At 37.4% G+C, this 24230-nt stretch overlaps 2 pseudogenes; both read left to right on the plus strand.

Moving 5' to 3' along the window:
• The first annotated feature begins 2868 nt into the window (after positions 1 to 2868).
• LOC139002622 (leucine zipper transcription factor-like protein 1) lies at positions 2869 to 4043 on the plus strand (annotated as a pseudogene).
• LOC139004740 (small nucleolar RNA SNORA48) lies at positions 3226 to 3370 on the plus strand (annotated as a pseudogene).
• Positions 4044 to 24230: the final 20187 nt, after the last annotated feature.

The following is a 24230-nucleotide window of genomic DNA, read 5'->3' on the forward strand; positions in this document are numbered from 1 at the left end:
ACCCCTAGTCATGCTCAGGGTACAGCTGATTGGGGGGTTGGAGCACCGCCCCCTGTCACACTCAAGGCAGGATAGATAGGGAAGTTGAGGCGCCACCCCCTGTCACGCACAGAGCAGGGCCCATCAGGGAGGTTGGGGCTCCGTACCCTGTCACACACAGAGCAGGGCCGATCAGGGGGTTGAGGAGCTCCCCCCTGTCATGCACAGAGCAGGGCCCACCAGCGGGTTGGGGAGCTCCCGCCTGTCACGCACAGAGCAGGGCCCATCAGGGGGTTGAGGAGCTCCCCCCTGTCACTCACAGAATAGGGCCTATAAGGGAGTTGGGGCACTGCCCCCTGTCACACACAGAGCAGGGTGGATCAAGGGGTTGGGGCACTGCCCTCTATCACCCACAGAGCAGGGCCGATCAGGGGATTGGGGCACCACCACTGTCACACTCAGGGCCGGGCTGATGGGGAGGTTATGGCTCTACCCCGTCACACACAGAGCAGGGCCCGTGGGGGCGGGGGGGGGGGGTGTTGGGCACTGCACCCTGTCACACACAGAGCAGGGCCGATCAGGGGGTTGGGGCGCTGCCACTGTCACAGTCAGGGCAGGGCCGATGGGGCGGTTATGGCTCTACCCCATCACACACAGAGCAGGGCCCGTGGGGAGGGGGGGGGTTGGGGCACCACCCTCTATCACCCACAGAGCAGGGCCAATCAGGGGTTTGGGGCGCCATACCCTGTCACACACAGAGCCGCAGGGCAATCAGGGGTTTGAGGAGCTCCCTCCTATCAGGCACAGAGCAGGGCTGATCAGGGGGTTGGGGTGCCTTCCCCTGTCATGAACAGAGTAGGGTGGATAGGGAGGTTTTGGCCCCGCTCCCTGTCACACACAGAGCTGCAGGGCGATCAGGGGGTTTGGGCGCTGCCCTCTATCACGCTGATCCCGGTGCTGGGAGCCTCGCAGCTCCGCTGATCCCGGTGCCAGGAGGCATATTACCCTTTTGCTATATAGAATAGAGGCCTGGTGCATGGGTGGGGGCTGGCTGGTTTGTCCTGAAGGGTGTCCTGGATCAGGGTGGGGGTCCCCACTGGGGTGACTGGCCAGTCTGGCTGAGGGGCTGAGGGATGTTTTCAGTCTGGTGGGTGACTGAATCTTCCAACCGCTCCTTTTTTTCTTTTTTTTTTATTCTGGGCCAGCTTTAGCTCTGAGGCCTCGGCTGCTGAAAGCAGGTTTCTGGCCTTTGTTTTTCCTTCTGTATTTGATACAATGTTGTGATCCGGCTGCCTGAAGCCTGGCTGAATAAAGCAGGTTTCTGGAGTTTTGTTTAGCTTCTATATTTGCAACATAGTTGCTTAGAGTTGCAGCTGAGAGGCCGGCAAGTCAGGCGGGGAATGTTGGAGTCTGCTGTCATTGGAGCAAGCAAGCCTCCCTGTTTGCTTCAGTGCATGGCTGCCGGCCGCCATCTTGGCTGGCAGTTAATTTGCATATTGCCCTGATTAGCCAATGGGAAGGGTAGTGGATGTACGGCTAATTACCATGTTTCTCTTTTATTAGATAGGATTCGTTTTTTCCTAAGTAAGTTATTCTGCTGTGAAGAAAGTCAGTGAAGAAGCTAAAAATAATGATTCAGTTGATGTTGCATAATTTAAAATAATCATATTTTAGTTCTGACATATACTCAATTCAATCCCCAGTATCATCTAAAATCTCATCCACAGGTGTTGTCATTTTACCATATTATACTCAATTTACTTCTACACTATATTCACCATGTAGACAATGAGGAAAGAAGGGGACATTGCAAAAGTAAATAATTAACTCCGCAGTTAACATCACCCTTTACAAATATAAATACATTGGTGTGGCTAACATTAGAAGCCACCAAATGTCATTGCTCAGGAATAGTTAAGTTGACACTCGAATGTGACATTAGCTCTCCTGCATGGTATCAATTCCATAGGATTATTAAAGGAGGTTGGAACTTCCCAGCAAGCCAAATTGCTGCTTTTGTCCTGGTGAGATTGCTGCTTTTATCCCAGTCATTTCATAATAATTCATTATAATGAATTCACAGTAAAGGTTCATAAGAGTTGCATAGCAGCCTTTCAACCTAGAAAGCTCCACTTTAAAAAAAAATACTATCTTATTAGAGATGATAGAATTATGTCTTTAGCAAACATCACAAAACTCATTGCATGGTTTGGATTGATAAAATAACCACCAATTTCTTGCCAAATATTTTCACTTTTAAGTTTTCAACTAAAACATACTTTCAAAAGAAGAAAGGCCCCATCTGTGATTCTGATTCATTTAATGTTAATTCATCTAAAGCAGCAATTTTCAACCTTTTTCATCTCATGGCACACATAATGCAATTGCTAAAATTCTGCGTCACTCCAAAAGATGTATTTTCTAGGCAAAATTTTGATTCATTCACACTGGCCAGCGATTGTTGTGTTGGCTGTTTTCATTTTTTTATTATTATTATTCATCAATCTAAGAGAGAAGAGGGCAGTGCCCCAGACCAAATAGTCAGGTATTGCATGTTTAAAAATTCTTGTCACACCAGCTGATCTAAACGTTATGACTCATTTATTGTTCATAAAAATCATCTGCTGTCTCTACTGTTTATGGTTGTGACTATTTATTTTGCTGTATAAAGCCATTTTTTATTCCTTTCTGATAGCTACAGAAGATATTTGATGTTACCCGTAGTGATTAAAAAGAGGTCTAGGCCTCCCTTCCCATTAGCAACTAGAGGCTTCTAAACAACCCGTCCACCCTCCGCATCCCCTGCGGTCCAACCAGGAGCAGTGCTAGGTTAAGCGGGGCTGTGCCTGGCCCCTCCCGCTCCTCATGGCTGCTGATTGCCACCTGGCAGAGTAGGGCCTGAATGAGCGCCACCAAAATGAAGCTATTAATTATATGCATTTAATTCGTTCAAAAAGAGGCTTGAGACTCAAAACTGTAGATTCCTGCTTCCAAGACCTCAAGAAGAGCAGGCTGGGGGAGGTCTGAGACTCACCTCCAAGTCTCTGCAGTTCTGAATGGGCTGCAGGCTATGGGCCACAAGGAGCTTACACCAGCGTGTTACTTCTGGGGCAGTATTTCTCGCAAGCTGAGAAGCAGTACCTCAAGCTGCAAACAGATAACTCTGAACTTGAAACCAGAGTAATTAGAACAAGTTGCAGAATTTGAAAAAGCAGAACTGACATCTTCCACTAAAAAGCACATCATTCCCCCTGGCAATGGGCAAGGAGACATCTGATTGGTGGTGGTGTTCTTATATCAATCTGGGGCAAAGCAGATGTACAGTTCTTAGTTCATCCTAGCTTGATGCCTGTGTTGGTGGCCAGAGCTGTTTCATGCCTGAGGCACATAAATAAATAAATAAATAAATAAATAAATAAGCCCATCCTGGACATCTTAAAGCCAAAACCTGACCCACTTAAAGAAAATGGAAACCAGGAAATCTTAAGACTTCAAGAACAGAATGAGGAATCAAAGTCAAGGCTGAAGACCATGGAAATGCAGGCTACAAACTCATTGGATGAAAAGTCAAAGCTAGAAAGTGCACTGCGTGATTTACAGCTTGACTGAGGAAATCTAAAGGGTTTTATAGAGGCCTGAGACTTGAGTGGGAAACACAGTTGCTGCTTTAAAGACTGGGTTTCAGAAGACACTTAAGACAGAAAATCACAAGTGTGTGGAGGAGAATCTAGTGACAGCCAAGCATGACCTACCCAGGATTCAGAAGCAGCTGAGGTTGGCTGAAAGTGAATTAGAGAAGAAGTTCCAACAAACAGCAGCCTATGGAACATACAAGAAATTCTAACCAAGAAGAATGACCAAATCAGAGACCTGAGGAAAAGACTGGCAAATATGAGCCTGAAGATTCAAAACTAAAGATTTCATCTGGAAGCTGCCATAACAAGCTATGCTCACCTCAGGCATGTATTTTGAAGAAGTTCGTTGCATTTCCTCTCTTTATTTTTCTAATATTTAAACTCTGCTCTGACTATTCAAAACTAGAGCTCCTGTTTTCCGTTGTCTAACTGAGAAGAGAGAAAACCTGGCTCTGGTCAGTTGTCCCAAACTCCTCTTTGCCGAGTGCTCCGGAGTCTTAGTTCAAATGCACTGAGGATTCCGTACAGAACGGAAGAGATTTTTGGAGTGGGAAGAAGAGTCTTATCCTTTTGCAATAATATAAAGAATACACCTTTTAAATACATATTAAAGCTAGCAATATCTATACTTGTGCATTCCCCAGGGTAAATATAAATACAGAGTTATTGAAGATAGTTATTACAAATAAGCCTTATTTTTAAAAAGGTCTAAATTTTGGTAGTTGATATTTTGATTAATTGCAACAAACAAACTGGTTAATGTGGAAACTTTTGAAACCTTATTAAGCAGATATAGAAATCATTCATTTTTGCTGGGTATTTTTTTCCTTACAGAATATATAGATCATTTAGTGGAATCAGAGGAGATAAAAGATGAGTTTGCAATCTGAGTCTGTGATCTCTAATACCAGTATCTTCTTTGAAAGTGTTCAAAAATATTATGTTGTCAGTGGATATATTGTGTCAACTTAATTCATAGTGTAATACATTGTTTAGTTATGTACTTTCTCAATAAATTATTGCATGATTATACAGAAAAAAATCTAGCTATAAACTAAAATGTTAATATTGGGTATTTCTCCTCTGCTTATCTTTACTATTTCTTTTGTCTACTTTTGTTTGTTTCTAAATTGAAGATGTGTAACATAAATGACCAATTAAAAATATTTATAACTCACATAGGCGTCTACATATTAAAACAGCCTAAGAGAAACTAGATTAAATATTTTGATATATACTTTAGAAATCAGGAAACAGATAGAAACATAGTAAAGATCTCCAGATTTTTCACTACCTTTGACATTTTAAACAAAGAAATATAAAATGCTTAAAATTTGCTTGAAAATTGCAAAAGATGAAACTGGAAAATAATTTATCAAATAAGTGATTTGCAACATGGTGAAGGATATCTCATGTTTATAGGCATTTGATATTTGCAAGTTTGAATTTTATACCATCTTAACTTCCCCGTGTTATAACTTGTCCCCCTATGCCTTCTGAACTCAGACTTTAGAATTTTGTGCCAGCAGACAAATAAACATTTCAGGATTTCCCTTTGCACTTTGCTGGGTTATTTTTAAAGCAAATATAAAACAACAAAAAGGAATGTTTTGCTAGTGATAAAAGGTATGTCTCTTAAACTTAATATAATTGAGATAATGGTTATAATCATCAGCTATGACAAATGTGAAAAAAACCTCAGACAGTCTTAAGACCTAAGATTGTCAAATGTGGATTTAAATGTGAATTAAAAGTACAAAATTAAAGCATAGATACAAAAGTCTGGATATGTCATCAAAGATCCTAACAGGTGAGGTATAATTAAGGAAATTATTATAATTTTTAGTCATCTCAGTAAGGAATCTTTTGTATAACATGTAAATATATTTTCTGACTTATTTTTAAATTTTCCTTACATTTGCAAATAGGCTCATAACAATTTTGCTCTACTGAGTGTTGAACACTAAATTGTCTTTCCACTGTAAGTTAGATATTATTTGCTCAATTTCATAACAAAGAAACTGAGAATATAAAACAAAACAAAACAACAACAAAAAACAAAACTGAAAACATTATTTACGATTCAAATTTCAAGATTCAAACCAATTTCAAGAAGAATCAATGAAATCAGGAATGAACAATTAAACATCCAATCTGAAGGAATATTGGAAGTTATCTAATCCATATATCTCATTGTGTGACTAAAGAATTAGAGGGTCAAAAGATATAAAAGATAGGGTAACTCCTTCTGACTGTTAATCTGACCCCTTAATATCAACTTCTTGAGTTTTCACCAACACAAAAGTGCTATTAGAAAGAGATATACTTTCAAGTCTTCATATCCTTCTCTTACTTCTATCCTTTACATCTAGGGAATCCAGCATCTGTTGCCAATTAGGCTCACCATACTCTATTTGGGGATCCCTGCACTACCACTCTCTGTTAGTGGATAGTGGGGGCCTATGGCTTCTTGGCTAGCATTTAACCTCCACCCTGCCAGGATCCAAGCATGATCTATTCACCCCACCACGGTGATCTGTAAGAGTAAACACATAGCAATCAAGGTTCCAATGCGATGGTAACCAATGGGCAAATAGTCACTAAGAACACAGAATAGTAGTTGGCACTTCTGCACATTTTCTTGGCTTCCAGCAGAGAAAGGCAAATACTGTTTTCCAAATACTACCTACCGCTATTAGGAGTTATCAGGATGTAGCTTTTTAGATGGAGATGGAAATGACCTGTAGGTTTGACGTTTTAGGAATAACTGCAGTTATTCCTTGTTCTTATTCTGATTTTTTTTCCATGTGCTCTGTACAACATTTAGACGTTCTCATGTAATGATGTTTATTTAAGTTTGCATGTTATGGAATGAATATATTTCTATTTGTTCTCTGTGTTTTTATATATCATATAATAAAGTTTATATATATATATATATTTTTAAAGGTTCACATCTTTACTCACTTCAGTTCTAGATTATTTAACTAATTTATGAATATTACTAGAGGCCCGGTGCACGAATTCGTGCACCAGTAGGGTCCCTTGACCTCCTGTGCCCTCTCCCAATCCAGGACCCCTCGGGGAATGTCGGATAGCCTGTTTCAGCCCGATCCCTGCAGGCCCGATCCAGACAGGAGGGAGCCTGATCCTGTGCATTGAGGGTCTGTCTCCTGGTGGTCAGTGCTTGTCATAGCGACTGGTCGACCAATCGTTCGGTCGTTCGGTCGCTCAGGCTTTTATATATATATAGATAATCTGTTGTCTTTGAAATTGACATAAAAGGGAATAAAGCATTGACTAAAAGTAATTAAATTAAATTAAATAAAGGCAAAATTATATTAATATTGACAGTCAAGCTAATTCACAATAGTTACCTTTTATCTATATTGAGAACACTTACAATCAACTGTCAGCAAATTTCACATATACAATATAGTATTATGAACTAGAGTTACTATGCTGTAAACTACATTTATAGGACAGTCATTTTGTAACTGAAAGCTTTTATCCCTTGACCAATGTCCTCTCATTTTCTTCACTCCTCAGCCCCTAGTAACACCCATTTTATTCACTGGTTTTAAGTTCAACTTTTTTATATTCCACATATAAGTGGTATCATACCTTTCATACCTTTCTATATTTGGTTTATATCTTTAGCACAATGCCCTTCATGCTCATCGATGTTGTCACAAATGGCAGTATTTCATCTTTTTATATGGCTGAATAATATTTTAATGTACATATATGTATATATATACTAGATTTCCTTTATCTATTTAATTGTTGATGAACCTTTAGGTTTTTTATCTCAGCTTGTGAATTAACATAGAGTGAAGATATCTCTTTGTAGTAGTGACTTCATTTCCTTCCAATATATACCTAGAAGTGAAATTGCTGGATCATATGGCAGTTTTAATATTTTGAGAAACTTTCATACTATTTTCCATGGTGATGTACCAAATTACATTCCTACAAACAAAGTAAAAGGATTCCTTTTTTAACACATCCTCCACTTGTTGTCTCTTGTCTTTTTTTATATTAGTCATACTGACAGGTGTGAGGTGATACTGCATTGTGGGTTTGATATGCATTTCCCTGATGATTAGTGATGTTGACCAAATTTTCATGTACCTGTTGGCCATTTGCAAGTCCTCATTGGGAGAATGTCTAATCAAGTCATTTGCCCATTTTTAATTACATTATTTGGTTTTTGCTACTCAGTTGTATGAGCTCCTTATATATTTAGGATATTAACCCCATATCAGATATATAGTTTGCAAATATTTTCTCCCATTCATACGCTGCCTTTTCATTTTGTTGACTGTTTCCTTTGCTATGCAGATGCCTTTTAATTTGCTATTTCATATATTTATCTTTTTATTGCCTGTGCTTTTATTGTCATACTCAAAAATCATGGCAAGACAAATGTTAAGTAGCTTTCCCCCTATATTTTCTTTATAATATTTTTTATAAATCTTTATTGTTGAGTGCTGGAAGCCGATCTACCCTGGCTGCTTGAGGCAGTCTCTGCAGGCATGTTTCAAGGGACCTGGCGTATATGGCATGCTGTTTTTGGTATGTTTGCTCCCCTTCTTAAGTGCTGTGTGTTTTAACCAAGGTTGCCTCTCCGAGAAAGGTTGTTTCCCCAGGTGAGAATTTTTATCAGTAAACCCTTTAACTGAGAGTCAGAGTGGTGGTTGGTCGCTTTGATCTTTGCTTAGAGTGACCTCCTTCAGTTACTTCCTTGTAGCTTAGTGGAACAATAAAGTAACCTTTGAATGGAGTTGGGAAGCCCCCTAGCCTTTTGTATAGAATGGATAGGATTGGGACCAAATAGTATATATACAGATGTTAGATGACAATAAAGGGAGGTACCTGGCTAAAAGGAACCTGGCTATGACGATCACCTGAACATTGCCTCCGTGTCATTCCTTCTCCGCCGACTCCGTCCACACCTTTGGGAACCCCTGGACCCGCTGGGGCTGGACCCCAGCAGTTGAGAGTATTACAGATGTTTCCTTTTTCCCCCATTGCCTCCCTCCACCCCATTACTTCCCCACCCCAGGCCTTCAACTCCCTATTGTTTGTATCCATAGGTAATGTATATATGCATATGGTCTTTGGTTAATCTCTTCCTGCCCCCCACTTCTCTCTGAGACTTGTCAGTGTGGTTCATATTTCCATGCTTCTGCTTCTATTTTATTGATCAGTTTATTTTGTTCATTAAATTCCTTATTCAGTTTATTTTTATTTTTAGATTCAATTATTGATAGCTATATATTTATTGACATTTTATTGCTCATATTTTTTTTCCTCTTTTTCTTCTTCATCTTCTTTTTCTACTTCTTTTTCTTTTTCTTCTTTAGGAATACCTTTCAACATTTCATGTAATATTCATTTGGTGGTGATTAATTCCTTTAGCTTTTTCTTATCTGTGAAGCTCTTTATCTGACTTTCATTTCTAAATGATAGCTTTGCTGAGTAGAGTAATCTTGGTTGTAGGTCCTTGCTATTCATCACTTTGAATATTTCTTGCCACTCCCTTCTGGTCTGCAAAGTTTCTGTTGAGAAATCAGCTGACAGTCATATGGGTTCTCACTTGTAGGTAACTAACTGTTTTTATCTTACTGCTTTTAAGAGTCTCTCTTTGTCTTTAACCTTTGGCATTTTAATTATGATGTGTCTTGGTGTGGGCATCATTGGGTTCCTCTTATTTGGGACTCTTTGCACTCCCAGGACTTGTAAGTCTATTTCTTTCACCAAGTAAGGTAAGCTTTATGTCATTATTTCTTCAAATAGGTTTTCAACATCTTGCTTTCTCTCTCTTCTCTTTCTGGCATCCCCATGATGTGAATGTTGGTATGCTTGAAGTTGTCCCAGAGGCTCCTTACACTAACTTCATATTTTTGGATTTTAATTTTTGTTCTTCTGGTTGGGTGTTTTTTGCTTTCTCATTTCCCAAATTAATAATTTTTTTAAATAAATATTTATTGTTCAGATTATTACAGTTGTTCCTCTTTTTTCCCCCCATAGTTCCCCTCCACCTGGTTCCCACCCCACCCTCTGCCCTTACCGCCCCCACTGTCCTCATCCATAGGTGTACAATTTTTGTCCAGGCTCTTCCCAAACCCCGCAGACCCCTTTCCCCCTGAGAATTGTCAGTCCACTCCCTTTCTATGCCCCTGATTCTATTATATTCACCAGTTTACTCTGTTCATCAGATTTTTTATTTACTTGATTTTTAGATTCACTTGTTGATAGATGTGTATTTGTTGTTCATAATTTGTGTCTTTACCTTTTTCTTCTTCTTCCTCTTCTTAAAAGATACCTTTCAGCATTTCATATAATACTGGTTTGGTGGTGATGAACTCCTTTAGCTTTTTCTTACCTGTGGAGCTCTTTATCTGACCTTCAATTCTGAATGATAGCTTTGCTGGGTAAAGTAATCTTGGTTGTAGGTTCTTGCTATTCATCACTTTGAATATTTCTTGCCACTCCCTTCAGGCCTGCATAGTTTCTGTTGAGAAATCAGCTGACAATCTTATGGGTACTCCCTTGTAGGTAACTAACTGTTTTTCTCTTTCTGCTTTTAGGATTCCCTCTTTGTCTTTTGCTCTTGGCATTTTAATTATGATGTGTCTTGTTGTGGTCCTCTTTGGATTCCTTTTGTTTGGGGTTCCCTGTGCTTTCTGGACTTGTAAATCTCTTTCTTTCACCAGGTCAGGGAAGTTTTCTGTCATTATTTCTTCAAATAGGTTTTCAATATCTTCCTTTCTCTCTTCTTCTGACACCCCTATAATTGGGATGTTGGTACACTTGAAGTTGTCTCAGAGGCTCCTTACACTATCTTCATATTTTTGGATTCTTTTTTCATTTTGCTTTTCCGGTTGGGTGTTTTTTACTTCTTCGTATTTCAAATCTTTGACTTGATTCTTGCTATCCTCTAGTCTGCTGTTGGATCTCTGTATATTATTCTTTATTTCAGTCAGTGTATGCTTAATTTCTAGTTGGTCATTTTTCATATCCTCGAGGGCCTCACTAAATTTATCAGTGTTTTCTAGAAAATTCTTGAAAAACCTTATAACCATGGTTTTGAACTCTATATGCAGTAGTTTGCTTTCCTCCATTTCTGTCATTTGTGACCTGTTTCTTTGTCTCCACATTTTGGCTGCTTCCCTGTGTTGATAAATTGGCTTTGTGTGCTGGGTGTTCTATAGAGCCCAGTGGCTCAGCCTCCCCAATTACCTGAGGTGGACACTCTTGGTGCACCCCTTTGTGGGCTGTGTGCACAGTCTTGTTGTAGTTAAGCCTTGATTGTAGTTGGTATCACTGGGAGGAATTGACCTCCAGGCCAATTGGCTGTGAGAATCAACTGTGTCTGCAGTGGGAGAACTTCTGTGCTGGAGACACCTTTCTGGGGCAAGACTTGCTTCAGTGGGGCTTTGGTGCTCACTGAGTCTGCCCCCTGAGTGTGTCCCTTATGGATCTGAGGAGTTGTAATCTGGATGGTCCCACTCTGACCACTGGGTACACTGGCTCTTGGACCTCTAAGGAGGTGCTAATTTAGCCTCTGCCTGAGGCTACCCAGCAGGAGCTATGGAGAGATCTGCAGATTCCTCTTCCTTGTTTGGGGTTTGGAGGTGCCCAGATGAGGCCCAGCTGTGAAGCAATGCAAGCTTCTGTGGGGCCTTGGGCCTTCTTTTGGATGTTCTGGGTCTCTCTGACCCAGCTGCAGTTTGTTAGGTAATTTTAGATTGCAAAGGGCCAGGCCATTCATATGCAAAAGCCTCTGCGCACAGCTTGGGTGGAGCGGGGTCTCAAGGAATCAACAGGGCAGAGAAAACAGCTATGGCTGATCCACAATCCTGCTCTAAGAGGCCCCAGGTCTCAGTGTCCCCTTGTAATCTCTGCAAGCACTTCTGAGAGAAAGCTGCCCTTGAGTTCCCACCAATGCCAGACAGTCCAGTTTCTCCCCATATGAGTCTGGGACCCCAGAGACTCGCCCGGAACTGGAGTTCAGAGCCATCAAGAGCTTGTGTCTCCCTTCTGATTGAAAAAGACAACCGTGTCCTCAGTTGCCAGCCCTTTCCAGTGCGCCTCCGTACCTCTGCACTTTACTTCCGCACCTCCTCTGAGTCTCAGTGTGCTTTTCTCTTTCCTTCTAGTTGTAGAATTTCCACTCAGCCAGCCTTCCTGTGGTTCTGGATGATGTCCATTTTGTCTTTTAGTTGTACTTTTGAAATGGTTGTGCTAGGCAGCAATTTCAGGTGTTTACCTATGCCGCCATCTTGGTTTCTCTCCCCAAATTGATAATTTGATTCCAGGAATCCTCTACTCTACTGTTGATTTCCTATAAATTATTCTTCATTTCAGTTAGTGCATCTTTCATTGCTGACTGGTCCTTTTTCATGTCTTTGATGTTCTCATTAATTCCTTCAAATTCTCACTAAGATACTTGAAACACTCTCATACTGATCCTTGAGAATCCTTATAACCATTGTTTTGAATTCTGTATCTAGTAATTTGCTTGCTCACATTTCATTTAGTTCTTTTTCTAGAGATTTCTTCTGTTCTTTCATTTATAACAGGGATTTCTTTCTCCATATTTTGGCTGCTTCCCTGAGTTTGTGTTTGTTTCTATGTATCAAGTAGAACTGCTATGTCTCCTGGAATTGGTAGAGTGACCTTGGTAGTAGGAGTCCTATAGGGCCCATTGGCTCAGCCTTCCCATGCCACCCAAGCCACACCTATGCATATTTTAGGTGACTTTTCCATCACAATATAAAACAGCGGTGTCATTTTAATATCAAGTTCTTAAAATAAATGATCCTTCTTTAACATATTTCTCAGGCCAGTGCCAAAGAATTCAACAATGCAATGACTGACATTCACCACATGCTCTCTCTAGTATTTGAGAGATCTCATCTAAATGATATGTTACATTTCCATTTCTCCAGGCCAGAGCTATATTACTATATTATTACATCTGGTCTGTATTATCTTGCTTTCCCCCTGCCCAGAACAGTTATGCCTTCACAGTTTCAATGCAAAGCTATGTCTTCAATTTTTCTTTCATTTTACTTCACTAGAAACATCAATTTAAGGTATTCATAACTTTTGCAATCCTGCTGTCAAATATATTTGAATATTGAATTGTGCTATTTTTCATAGAACCAGACATATGATTAGGTTTTTCTTGAAACTTAGTATAAAGAAAAATGTTAGCTTTGAAAATTAAATTGTACCTCTTTATTATATGGAAATATATATGTGTGTGTGTGTGTGTGTGTGTGTGTTTTACTTTGCTACTCAAATTTTGAGAGCGAGAGTTCATAATCAATGAATATAACTGACCATTCTGGGTTAGTGGGAAAAGACCTTTCTTTTCTATCTCAGGTAGTGGTCCTGATATTTCTAGGCCTGCTAATCCTTTGAGAACCTGGCCAAACTCATTAACCACTCTCCAGACTAATGAGCACATATACATAAAATTGAACATAAATAGGAATTTCAAAAATCCTAACTGTGAACACTAGGTTAAAAATTCTTCTTTCAATAGATTTCTTACCCACCCTTTTTTTTGAAACATCCCAGTCATTTTTTTTATAAATTTACTTAAAACACTCTTAGTAGAAAACAATGTGTTATTAATTAACCTTAATATAAATAAAATAAATTTCAAAATTAATATAATAATAAAATAAATAATATCAATAATTTATTAAGGTTTTATTAATATTAAACATTAATACATTAAATTCTAACTTATACAATGTTCTCTCTTTTGGTTAAGATTGGACAATGATGAGGCAAAGAAATAAACAGAAGCCCAAAGTATTAAACTACATCCTAAATACCTACATTTCATTTCCTGACACCCCTCATTCAAACCTTATTTCAAGCTGCAAAATTCTGGTCATGCCATTCAATTGGCCCCGATTCCTTGATTATTTGTTGTGCACCTGGAGTTGGATAGACCCTGAGAATCATTTCCTAAAGCACATTAACAGAAAACCAAAGTTTGTTTATAAACAAAATGAGATGTGGGTGAGCAATGTCCTTGAAATTATTATCATGGCTCTTCTGGACCTTTGTTATTTTGTCCAACATGTCAAAAATGCTAATGTAGCAGGCATTTATTATCGCCCTACTTCTCAATTGGAAGTATTGTGGCAAGTGACTTTTTAAAAAAGCATCTCCCCTATCTAAATATGTCATTTAGAGTCAAAATACACATCTTTAGAAAACTGAAAAATATAATATGCCATTTTAGATTTAATAAGAAAAATTACGATTTCAATGAGAAAGAAAAAAAAAAAGGCCACCCACTCTGTCCATAACATTTACAACACAGTATGTAAGGGCACAGTAAGAGACTACAAATTAAATTATAGAAGCATCATCCACATATTACAACTCCCTTATTTAGCTCTGCATATCCACAACAAAGAAAATAAAGCGAATGTTTTTATAACTTTCTTTTAGTCATAATTTTTCTACACTATGCTTTGTAGAGTTAATAGTCATATCCTTGAATATCACCTTAAATGTTGTGAAGAAAACCCAAAGTAGAAACTAATCATCCATTTGAGGTGCCCCTGGCTCTGACTGTATTAGTTTCCTAAGGCTGCTGTAACACATCTTCATAAACTTAGAGGTTTAAAGCAGCAGAAATTTATTTTGTCATAGTTGTGGAACCCCAAAGTCCAAAATCAAGATGTCATTGGGATTGGTTCCCTCTGGTGGCTTTGTGGGATAATCTGTTTCCTGCTTGTATCCTAGTTTCTGGTGTTTCTTGGCTTGGGGCTGGATACCTCTAATGTCTGCCCCTATCTTAGTACATCTCTCGGTGTCTCTGTACTTTAAATTGTACTACTCGTTTATTTCATCAGGACCCCAGTCACTAACTTGGGGGCCCACTGGAATCCAGGATGCTCTTGATCATTATCTTATTTACATGTACAAAGATCTTTATTCCAAGTAAGGTCTCATTCTGAGTTTCTGGGTTGACATGAATTTTTGGGGAGAGAGTATTCAAATTACTCCACCTGCTTTAGAAATTGCCTCTAAAATGTATTTTAGCATCACCTGCTCTTTTTCCTTCTAGTGTTCATGTTGTCTTCATTAGATACTGTTGTAATAATTAACTTCTAAAATAGCCTTTGACTTTACTTTGAAATCCTCCAAAACGCTATTTTTTAAAAAGTATTGATTGGTTCTATTTACCAAAGCAAAAAAATGTTTATTGTAGAAATTTTTTTAAATGTGAAAAACCACAAAAATAAAATTAAAAACACTTTAATCTCAGAATTAAAGATTTTTTTACATATTTAAATATATGAATTTGCTAGTTTATACAAACATCCAATGCATTTCTTAGAATTAGACATCACAGTGGGCATATTTTTCACATAATAACTTACATTATCTTAAATATTAATCAATTTTACATCAAGAATATGTAGTTTACTTATGTCATAATCAGATACTATAAACTTTACCAGGTTATATGCAATCTTGCAATAACCCTACTTAAGGGGGCTGACTATTGATACGAGAGGACTCCAGGAGAAAAAGTAGTTTAGGACATATCATCTGAAGGCATAATAAGAATTTAGTCAAGAAGCCTATCACCCATATGAAGGATGCACTGTTGGAGTCCCTAATAAAGGGGCTCTCAAGACAGTCAACAAAAATACATCACACTACATATGTGGGCACCTACCAACAAAGGTGCATCCTAGAAGATTCCAGTATCACCAATATTGCCTTTTCTAGCTAATACTCCTTATTTTTCCCACTTCTGGTGTATTCAGAAGCAGTCAAGCAAAAGTGGACAAAAGTAGAAAAGATAATATCCCTTTCATCATTCTGAGTGGGAAGCAAGTGAAAGACCAAGTGGAATTTCTTAAAGCAGTAAAAGGTTTAACTTATATAGGACAAAATTTTTTCATTATATATAAGTGACTTTAGCTCTATAATTGATCACAAAGTACTAAGATCTACAAGAGATTTTGCTAAAGGATGGAAAAGAAAAATACAGCAGAAATTATTGAAAGCATTAGGAAAAGAGATAATTATATTTTTATCCTTCCAATTCAGCTTGTTCATGAAGAGTTAAAAGAAGAGTTATGTTTTTATTGATGCCTCTTCATACTTCCAGATGAATCATATAACCAATGTACAAAATTTTAAAGAGTTATATTGGGATTTGAAAAAAAATCTTTTTTTCACTTTTACAATTTTATGATCACAACTACCATTAAATAATTATGCCTCTTACTTCTTCTCTAACATCATGCTCATAAATAGTTTGGGTTCTAACTTTTAAAACATTCTCCATTCTTTATAATGTATCATTACTATAAATGTTCCATCACCAAAGTTGGGTTATATTCTCTCTGATTGTTGGTTTATGTAAGCTTACTATTTTTAAAAAGTCAAGGCAGCATATAAAAATATTTTTCAGGCTAGATTTAACCTATTTTCAATTAATATTTATTTTGTGCTTACTTTCAGTGTATAATCAAATGTTCATGGATTCAGGAAGTTTCTACTATCTGGTGTTTATAATCTAATAAGGAAAGAGAATATGTAAGAGAAAGAAAAGAAATTGAGTGCAATACACATGAAAGACAACTTCCATGGAAGAGAAGAAAATAAGCAATTAATTTTGTATGGGCAGTCTAAGAACTTCAAGATGAGGTTGTCATGTTCAGAAACTAATGAAGTTAATATTTGAGTCTATCTAGATAGGTGACCTACAATTTGACAAACATTAATTTTTATATTCTCTCTGCCGCTGTGATTAAGAGACATCATGAAAAATATAATTTTTAAATTTATATATAGTCTCTAATATATATATAGCACTTTTCCATTGGAAGAGTCTCTTTTGTACCATCTGTTCACTCTTTGTTTGGTTAAACCTTTATGTTTCATGATGAATCAATAGTTTTGATATTTAGCTTGAGCCAAGATTAGTAGATAGAATAAATATTTCCTCCAACATAACTTGGCAAAATAAATAATTTTTACATAATTTCATTTGGAGAAATGAAGCTCAGTGTACATTATTCCCAAAGCAGTGATAATGAAACCTCTGTGTACCTCTATGTTCTCAGAGGGTATTAAAGATGCCAACGCTATTTTTAAAGACATGTATAAATGCCTTTGAATGCAGTTCAGAATCTCTAAACATTCAGTCTACTAAAAGGTAATGTCCTTAGTCACAAAAACTAGTAAACTTACTGAAAGAGGGGAATTTTATTGCTAAGGAATGTTAAAAATGTGGCCTCACTATGGTGCCATTTTTCACCTTTGAAATTACATTCCGAAGAGTGACAGTTTTTAGAAACAACCTCTACCACATTTTCAAAGGTCAAATTTTCTTGAATAAGTAAAATATTTCAGTAGATAAATCTGAATTTACAAAACACATAAATTAGAGAGTATAATTTGCACTATAAATGATTCATAAAAGACTTTAAGATTGTAGTAAAGATTTTTTAAGTAGTTGTTTTCAATACATTAACTACTTCATAGAAAAACTAGAGGGAATGGAGTCTTAATGCCAAAAAATTCCAAAGATCAATTTCATTTATTTATATATATGGAATTGGAAGGGCCTGAAATAATTAGGTAAAAACATTTTCTTTCATTTGGGGGTTGTTTCTTTATCTCCCCATTTTTTCTTTTCTTTGTATTTATTTCTATGTATTAGGTCAGACTTTGTGGGGTGATCTTATGTAGTTGTTTTTTTTTTTTTTTGGACCCAATGGGTACATTCTCTTAGATCTCCTGAGCTGTGTGCTCTAGGAAAGTCTCTTGCTTGAGTTATTTGGGTTCTCCTGTTGTAATTGGGTCTTGAATGTTATTGTCTTATTCATGGATGGATTTTCCTCTCAGGCTGGCTGACTATGTGACTCATTCCTGACTACGTTGTACAAGCTGTTGTGGAGGTGCTGAAAGAACAGAACAAAATATAACACCACTAGATACGAAACAAAAGAAACAAAACTAAAACACACACAAGATCCCTATAGCAACAACAAAAACAACCACCACAGAAGAGAGAATTATAAGCAACCACCACAGAAGAGAGTAAGGATGATAGAAAAAAAGAAAGAAATAAAAAATATGAGGAGAAAAATACAAAACAACCAACCAAACAGTAACAACAACAACAAAACCCACACAAACAAAAAATAAAACAAAAAAAGACCAAAAAAAATTATGATGGGGAGAAAGTGGAATATGTAGGTGCAAGGCTGAAATTAAAAAAAAAATAAAGAATTAGGGAAACAGGGGAAGGGAAACTGTTTATAATAAAGGAGGAAGGAAATAAAGCAGAAAAAATTTTTGAAAAGGAAAATAGAAGAGGAAGCAGATAGACCCAAAACAAGAGAAGGAAAAAAAGATGACATAGCAGGAGAAAAGGAAAAGAGAGAGAGAGACAAAAAGAAAAAAGATTGTGTAGGAAAAGGAAAATTAGATATATGAATAAAACAATAGAGACTAGAATAATAAAAATAAATAAAGCAGAGAGATAAATAAAAAATGAAAAAAGAAAGGAAAGAGAAAAGATCTTACAGGAAGAGAAACAAAAAGGGAAGAGGCATTCCTTTCAGGTGAGTTTATTGTCCCATGGGAGCTCCCTTTGGATCCCACTCTTCTGATTGTGGCTAACTGTTCTGTCTGCCCATTCTGAACTTCCCATGAGATATTTTGGTGCTAACCACTGTCGAAAATCAACTCTCCTTTGGCTTTTATTAACCTGCTTGAAGCTCCAAGTGTGTGTCTGTCTCCACAGGACTTAGCTGTAAGCAGGAGGAGCCAATCTGCCCTCTAAAGCAAGTTTGTTAGCAGTACAGGGCCCAGGGCTGGTTCTGCAAACTTCTGCTGGTTCTCCAAACTCTGCCTGCTAGCCAGCTGTTAATCAATCAAAAGTCTGTTTCTGAAAGGGCTTTAGGTGGGGGAGGTACTGTTTAGATTTCAGGGAATGTGGTGGGTGTGCTTCCCTTTCCCAGGGGTGCTCCTCTGCAAGTGGCCCAAAATATTACTCTGCTCTTAGCTGGGCCAAGATTCTTGTGTGCAATACAGTGGGATCAGCTGGAAACCTAGAGTTTCTATCGGCTCTCCTATGTGGGAAAAGTACTAGTCTGGTTCCCAGGATAGCAGGGCAAATGGCCCCTTCCCCAATCCAGTCACTGATATTCCTGAACTGTTCAAACCCATAGGCATGGCCTCTGCTTTTGTTTCCTCTGAAAAGGTCAAAATGCAGGGAGTAGTAGGCAGGGCACCAAAGGATGACTCGGGCTATATCATCTAGGATGGCTTTGTTTTTGTTGTTGTTTTTTTTTCCCTTCCCTGTGGCTACTGAGAGGGGCTAGCTCAGTGATGGCGAACCTTTTGAGCTCGGCGTGTCAGCATTTTGAAAAACCCTAACTTAACTCTGGTGCCGTGTCACATATATAAATTTTTTGATATTTGCAATCATAGTAAAACAAAGACTTATATTTTTGATATTTATTTTATATATTTAAATGCCGTTTAACAAGGAAAAATCAACCAAAAAAATGAGTTCACGTGTCACCTCTGCCACGCATGTCATAGGTTCACCATCACTGGGCTAGCTTGTCTCATGATAAATGGCCATTTCGGTTTGGGTGTGTATGAATTACCAAATGGCTGCTGCTTTTCCACGTTTCCCTGAAATGCTTCCCACCCCATCCTCTCTTTTGGCACCTCAAGTTCGCACCTCCCTCCCTGCACCAAACCCTCAGGAGAGTAGCTGCAAATGAAAACTCCTGTGCTCTGGGTTTAGAATAAAATAAAATAAAATAATTTTTTTAAAAAATTTAAAAAAAACACAAGAAAACTGTGGTTTCTCTCCAACCTGCTCTGGTCTATAGGCTACAAGTTCCACTATGGCCAGTAGCCCTGCTGCCTTTCACAGCTGGATGTTACGTGGGCCACAGGTTTGGCTCTGGTGCTCTGAGCTGTGGAGCCTGCCAATGGTTCTGGGCCTCTATCTTCTGCGGGAACAGACTCTCCCATAGCTCAGCTCTCCCTCCCTACTCTTGGCCTGCTGGCCTACTGCCCCAGGAAGCTAGGCCAGCTCCTCTCACAACCTCACCCTTTCTACTGGTCTCCAGGTGTTTTCGTTCCTTCCTTGATATGTCTCCTCCTCAGCTGGACCTCAGTTGGTAATTCCAGCTGAATGCTCTCCAATTTATTTGTATTTCCAGACTGATTCTGGAGCAAGGTGCATGGCAGGTCTGCCTAATCAGCTGCCATTTTCTCCTATCCCAATATCTTAAATATAACAAATGTTCAGTAATATTTATTTTTTATTTTTATTTTTTTAAATATATTTTATTGATTTTTTACAGAGAGGAAGGGAGAGAGATAGAGAGTTAGAAACATCGATGAGAGAGAAACATCGATCAGCTGCCTCCTGCACACCTCCTACTGGGGATGTGCCCGCAACCAAGGTACATGCCCTTGACTGGAATCAAACCTGGGACGCTTCAGTCCACAGGCCGACACTCTATCCACTGAGCCAAACTGGTTACGGCAATATTTATTTTTTATAGAAAACTCTGAAGAACTATGTTATACTACCTTCCAATACCAATAATATATATATATATATAATTAAATAAAACCTTCCATAAAAGATCATTATTCATTAGAATAGCAGGTAGCATGTAAACATATGTCTCTGTAGATACCTTATGGGAACTGGTCAGAAATATTGGTTCACAAGTTGAACCAGGGTTCCTCAGTGAATGATACAAAATAATGTATGAAAATACTTTATTTTAATTCACATAAAATTAAAGTACAAATGAAAAATAAATCTGTCAATTAAATGTTCACTGTTACATAATTTTGAGCTTGTTCTACTTCACATTTTTAAATATGCATTGGTTTTGATTAGAGTATACACCAATTGAATCCTTACATTTCTTTCTGATAGCCTTTAGACAAACAGCTCTCTTGTTCTTGCATTAGTTATTGCTATATTTTGAGAGCCTTAGGCTAATAAAATTATATATTTTTATTCTTATAAATATTTATGAACATATAAATTAGATATTGCCATGTACATGTTGAGAAAAGACTAAAAACATGGGAAACTACAGCAAGCAATAGAAGCTCTATATTATTTTCCAATGTAAATGCAGTTTCCCTTCAAATACAAGTCTTTAAATAAAGAACAAAGAAATAGTTAAATAAGTGAGAGGAAAATCTCCATCATATTTTTCATAAATGTAACACATTTTCTGCTATAGAGGTATACATAGAAGAAATTATAATAAAAATTTTAAAATAGAATGTTTTCCTTAAATAAAATAAAAATATCATTGTCTATAACCCTATTTTAAAATAACACTATATACAAATATTCTTTTTTTTGCAATTGCATTGCATAAAATAAACTGAATAGCTGAGCAAAATACTAAAATGTGTATACCAATAGTAAACAAATAAGAATCACTAAAGTCCTTATTTTAAAAAGTGATGAATGATGATATTATTTTATTATTTATTTTGTTTAGAAAAAATAATGGTTGGCAAACATAAACTTGAATAGTAAGTGAAGAATTCTGTAAAATGTACTATTTTAGGATGTGGTTGCATGAAAAAAAAAAGATATTTTGGTAAGCTATAAAGAGGTTTTGTTAACGTTAAGTTCAAAGAGCATTTGAAGTAGGCAATGTAGAGCAAATATATTGAGAAGGGTAGAAAATTTATATATGAAATAAAAGAGAAAAATAAGTATAGCAAGCACTACTGAGTGCTTCCTCACTAGGTGTTTTGCATAACTGACCTCATTAAAACCTTTCAACAATAACATGATATAAGTATTGTTATTATTATTATTTGCAGCTTTGCAGAGTAATCAAACAAGAGATTTAGACAACTCAGATAATCTGTACCTATGTAGTGAATGATGAATTCTAGATTTAATTAGAATTAGGTTGGGCTATTCTTTATATATAACACCTCTCAAACTACTCTAGCACTGGATACATAGCTGACAAGGTGAAGAAATATGGCTCCATCATCCCAAACACATTTTCAGGAGCCCAAACACATTTTCATTCCTGGAAAAACAATTCAAAAATCAGATTTCCTACTAATATTTTAATCGTTGCATCACTTGATCCAATGCTTTACATGTAAGACATGCATATATTTTCCACAAATATTTATTAAATGCAGAAGGTAATCTAAGAAAGACAGAATTGAGAAAATAATTTCTTATTCTTTAAAAAGTCCTCCTCTTTAAACAGTGTTTATAAAGTATGCTGGCCCTCCAGACTTTGCCCCATTAAAACTATAGGAACAAGTTTAAAAGCAAGAAATCAACTGTATTCTCATTCTCAGGTCAAATGAATTTTCACTCATAGGAAAAGACACAGTTCTGAATGCTTTGGAATGTGACCGTGGGCTCTTAAACCATCTCTTGAGTATCACTAGCACTACAGAGGAAGAAAAACACAGCGGGGAGAGAGAGATACAATACAAAGACCATATGACAAAGCGGCTGGGCAGCTGATGAATAGCAAGGGTCACCTACTCCTAGTGTGACAATCGAAGGGATATTGTGATACAGACCAAGCCCCTGCAGGTTAATGAAAGGGACAAAAAAGCCTGGAGGGGGAAAAGTAGTAGAACGGACAAAAAGGTTGAATGATAAAAAGTAGAGAAATGTTGAGCGGGTACCACATCTCTCTAGGAGGCCACATAAAAGATGACTAATGGGTACTCTATCACAGTCTATAATTTCAAATTTCAAATATCAGTGAAGTAAGGGAGTTATTCATATTCTCCTAATACAGTAGGGAAAAGATCAGTCCCCTGGAGCTAAAGAAAAGGTACTTTGAATTTATATTTGGGTTAAAAATGTATTTAATACTTTCAACAATTGGATAATAGGCTTAACTCCAAGGTAAGTTCATGAATTAATCTTCCTGTAGACATCCTATGAAAGGTCAGAGAAGACATCAGCCAGACCCAAGGACTAAGTTGCTATCACAGTGGTAGGAGTGGTAGATAATCTTTCTTCAAATAGTAAATATTCTGATTTTTTTAAAAAAAAATTCTAAATGCTTGATCAAATATAGTGACTCTGGTGCATTGTGAAGTTCAGTAGATTACAATGCAAGTTCAACTTTAATGTGTTGGGGTCCAACCTCAGCAGGTCCAGGGGTCCCCAAAGGTGTGGACGGAGTCTGCAAAGAAGGAATGACACAGAGACAGCCTTCAGTTGATCAGCAGCCTAGCCAGGATCTCTAGCCAGGATCTGTCACTAGGTTCTCCAGCCAAGTTCTGTCCAGGATCTCCAGCCAGGTTCTGTAGCCATGTTCTCTTGCTAGGTTCTCCAGCCAGGTTCTCCAGATTCTCCAGCCAGGTTCGGTCACCAGGTTCTGTAGTCAGGTTCTATCCAGTTTCTCCTGCCATGTTCTGTCTAGGTTCTCCAGCCAAGTTCTGTTGCCAGGTTCTGTCCAGGATCTTTTGCCATGTTCTCTGGATAGGTTCTGTCTCTAGGTTCTGTGTCTAGGTTCTTCAGCCAGGTTCTCCAGATTCTCCAGCTAGGTTCAGTGGCCAGGTTCTGTAGCAAGGTTCTCTAGCCAGGTTCTATCCAGGTTCTCCAGCCACATTAATGAATGTGAGTAATATTTGACCATGCATTGGGTATTCAGTGCACATTTAGAGGATTCTACAAAATGGATTGTTTAGTGAAGCCTGACTCTATATAAAAATAATTTTTTTAATTTATCATATATCATTTAAATTCATGCTCACCAATCTCACCAATGCAAAAATATTATTGGATTTTATTATATACTCCCCCGTATTCACTATCTACTCTTTTGAAATGATTAGTTTACTCTGCACTTTCTGTTGAAAGCTATTTGTCAACACAATTGTTGGCAATTTTATTCAAATTCTATATGATTGTTGGATTTAAAAATATTTTAACTAGAAATGGGTGAGTTCGAAGTATCTTTCCCCTATTTTGTCAACTGCAAACTAGATAAATGTGTAAGAAGTTTGGTTATATGAAAAAGTCTTCATATTCATTATTATTTCCTTTAGGCAGGGAATGTGGCCTTTGGGGAACTTATATAATTCCAATGTATGCTAATTATCAGAGAATCCCTAATCATTCATTCATTTTTTAAACTAAATAAAACCCAACCACCTGCTTTCTTTCTCATAGGATTCTGCTTTTGAAAGTTTTCCTTTGTTTTGTCTACCTAGTAATCACCTAGTTAACATGGTGTACCTAATATTGTGTACCTGTACATAATAACTAGTAATAATAAGTTACTTTCGACATGAAAGACATACATCTAGGTTAACCTATAAAACAGTCATATGAGTGAATTAGTATACTTTTCCAATTTTACAACTAAAGAGTTTATTGCTAAGAGCATATAATTTGCCCAAGATCTTATAGTCATATAAATAACAGAGTCAGAACTTGAACTCAAATCTGTCTGATGCCAGTGTTCATGTTTTTAAATATTCTTTTATATTATGTATGTCATAGATGCTTATAATCCCTATAATAGAAAATGTGTTTGACTAAAA

This window comes from Myotis yumanensis, unplaced genomic scaffold (assembly GCF_028538775.1).
Source record: "Myotis yumanensis isolate MYYU_CA2020_CCGP unplaced genomic scaffold, mMyoYum1.0.hap1 SCAF_2, whole genome shotgun sequence".
In the NCBI taxonomy this organism is placed as follows: domain Eukaryota; kingdom Metazoa; phylum Chordata; class Mammalia; order Chiroptera; family Vespertilionidae; genus Myotis; species Myotis yumanensis.